The sequence below is a fragment of the Pan troglodytes genome, chromosome 14, assembly GCF_028858775.2.
Source record: "Pan troglodytes isolate AG18354 chromosome 14, NHGRI_mPanTro3-v2.0_pri, whole genome shotgun sequence".
NCBI classification, from domain to species: Eukaryota; Metazoa; Chordata; class Mammalia; order Primates; family Hominidae; genus Pan; species Pan troglodytes.
The window spans coordinates 104,394,780-104,398,129 of NC_072412.2; positions in this window are offsets into that span (position 1 = coordinate 104,394,780).

Here is a 3,350-nt window from a genome sequence, read left to right on the forward strand (position 1 = left end):
GACATCCTTTCTCAAAGCCCACCCTGTCTCCAGGTAAATCTTCACCAAGACAGTAGGAATAATGGGTGAAGGAAGTTACAGTGGGTCAAAACTACGGTTCTCACTCCACCAGGGGCTCTTACTATCTACAAAGTAGAGCCCATTTGGGGGTGGGAATTGGAGGAAGTGGGTGCTCTGGACCAGCTGTGCAGAGCTCCTGTTGCAGAGACAGCTGTGGACCCAAGGCTCACGTGGGTGGGCAGAGCAAAGATGGCAGAAACCTGTTGCTCAATTTTTATCTTAAGGAAAATGAGCTCTGAGTCACGTTGAAAATCTGGTAACTCTAGGTGCTCCTACACAGGATTTACCAGGAACCAAAACTTCTAAAGTTGAGGCAACCTCAACTATGTGGGTCAAGAAACAACAGGAAACTCAGAAGACAGAGAAAATGCTGGAATGGAGCCAGTGAAGTGTCGATGGCAGTTATCTATCTGGAAGGGATGAGGGTTGGAGGACTGTGGATATTTAAATTCTCATTTCTATTTTTTGGTATTTTATACACATTCTACTAGGAGCAAGCAGTGCTTTTATAATTAGAAAAAAGTACAGAGGCTATTTTTATAAAGAGAGGAGGGGGAAAGTTTACTGGATTTGCCTAGAACATGAGATTGTGACTGGGTGGAGATAACAGTGATAAATTCCTCTATTTTAAGCTACACAAATCTAGGAAGTCTACAACATCTAGAAATGTAGGAAATCGGAGTGTAGAGCCTGGCCATGGATTCTGTTCTTCATGTTTGAAATGTGCACGTTGAAAGAAAATTATCATTTTAAATTCTGTACAGTGTGTAACTTTAAAAAAGTACTGTATCTTCTAAACTTCAAACATTTTTTTAATCTACTTTTGAAAGTGTTTCCCTTTTTCTCTTGGCTGCCAGGATGCTCAGAGCTAAATTTGGGGCTTAGTCTGTATTGTTAAGGATAACAAACAATCATCTCTTCCCTTCTTTCCTTAATGTCCATTATTTTATGCTTGCTTGAATGATTTTATTGATTATGTTTTTATTACAAGCCCCTACAATCCTTTTGGCTGGTGATATAGTAATAGTAAATGATGTTATTTGACAGAGAAACTGTGAAGTCAAGAGAAACAGGGATTTTCCTCAGTTATGGGTGTCAAAGCTGGAGCTCAGATGGTGTTGGACTCCACACTTGGGCCACTGAGCTAGAATCCAGCCTCTCAGACTCCTCATCCAGTGCTCCTTTCACACTGCCAAGCTAAGCAGAGGACATTGGGTGGCTGTCTGTGACAGCTTATGACAGATGGTGAGAGAGGGGCCATATTACCTCCCACTCGCTTCCGGTCATGCCCACCTGGAAAGGTGGGAAGTCATTTACCAGGCAATGTGGGCCCTGCTGTTGCCCCACTCCTGGAAGCACCTGCTCAGAACCAGTCGGACAGGGCTGCCACAGCCAACGGTGACAATATTTCCCAATCTTGGTTTCAGAGCAAGGCTAGTTCCTTCAGAAACTTGTTGTCCTCATCCTGTCTTGGTTTGGTGATGTTTCTGTTCAAACCTCTGTCTCTCTAAGGATCTGAGTCTCCCCACATGTCCTGGAGCACCATGGCCCCATCCCCTTGTGTGGCATGGGGTCTGGCTGTGTTAGTCCGCTCGGCTGCCACAACACAGCTCCACAGGCTGTGGTTTAAGCAGCAGACGTCACTGCCTCATGGTTCTGGAAGCTGAAGTCCGAGATTAAGGCGTCAGCAGGGGCGGCTGCTTCTGAGGGCCGTGAGGAAGGGATCTGTTCCAGGCCTCTCTCCTTGGCCTGTGGATGGCCATCTTCCCCCTGTGTCTTCACTCACCTTCCCGCTGTGTGAGTCTGTGTTCAAATCTCTTCTCACAAGGATACCAGTCCTGTTGGATTGGGTTCCACTCTAGTGACCTCATGCTGACTTAATCACCTCTCTAAAGACCCTACTCCAAATCCAGTCACTTTCTGAGGTGCTGGGGGTTAGGACTTCAATACAGGAATTTGGTGGGGGCACAGTGGAGCCTGCAGGACTTGCCCCTATCTCTGCAGAGGCCGGCGTGGCCTGGAGGTGCTGAGCACCTTGGCCGACCAGGCCCCAGGTCAGACGAATCTCCCTGTGTAACGTGTGACTACGCCAACTTCGCCCATCTCTCTGCCCATGGTTTCTTCACAGGAAGCCACCGCCCACGTGGCAGCATTGTTCTGAGGATTAAGGGTCACACTGGAAAGTGCTGGCACCTGAGAGCAGCATAGGAAGAGGGTGTGGTGAGTGTCCCTGACACAGAGGGATCAGCCTTTGTGAGGAGGAGGCCCTGCCTGCTCTCCTCCTGAGCCGATGGGTCAGTCACACCAGGACAAAGGTCTGCCCGGGGCTGTGTGGGTTCCTCCTTCCTGAGCTGCACACCAGCATCTGCTGAACACCTTCTGGAGCTCAGCTCAGTGTCTTGTCCAGAGACGCTGGTACCCTTGGCTTCTCAGCAACTCTCGGATCTGGGTCTGGGTCCAACCTCAGCAGTGGTCTTGCCCATTTCTAGGGCCTCACAATTCAGCCTCATGTCTTCACCTGTGGCTGTTTTGCAAGGCTCAGAAAGCTCTAGGGTCAGTTCCAGATGACTCCCACCAGCATGCCAGTAGGAGCCACCACCCCCTCTCAGCCAGCGCCACCATATTCCAGGCAAATTCCAACTGACACAGACTTCAAGGAACGATTGTAGCCGTTGTTCTTGCTTCTTCCAAATGGAAGAGCGCATTATTGGGGTCCCTTCTAGCACGCATTTCATTCCCCACCATGAGGCAGGGGATGCCCGGGCTTTCCCCTGACTTGCAGGGGGAGATACAGGAGTGAAAATGAATCTGCTCAAGTCACTTGTGGACAAGAAGGTGCAAGCTCCAGACTCCGGTGCTGCATCCTCATCCGGTGTATGCGCAGCATGACAAGCCCGGACCAGCACCAGATATCAGGCCAGCCTGTGCCGGGAAACCTCCTACATCAAGGGTGCAGGCTCAGCCCACTGGGGTGGGCAACCTGCGCCCCTTCCATCACTGCGTCTGGCTAAGCGGGCAAGTAGACAGCCACCCAGGTGGGGCAGGTGATGGCTGTACCCCTGCTCCTGGCTGGAGTTGCTAACCGAGCACCCTTGGGAGCCACCCTCTGCCACCAGGGATGAACCGCAGCCAAGGAGGCAGGACAGAGGCCCAGTCTGTGTGGTCTCTGGAGTATTTCTCAGAGAGCATTTGTGGGACCCTGGCCGCGGGCCAGGCTCTAGAGGAGCAGGTGTGTCTGTCAGTGGATTTGGGGAAATAGTCATTAGCAGGGACCTGTCTTAGAAGCAAAG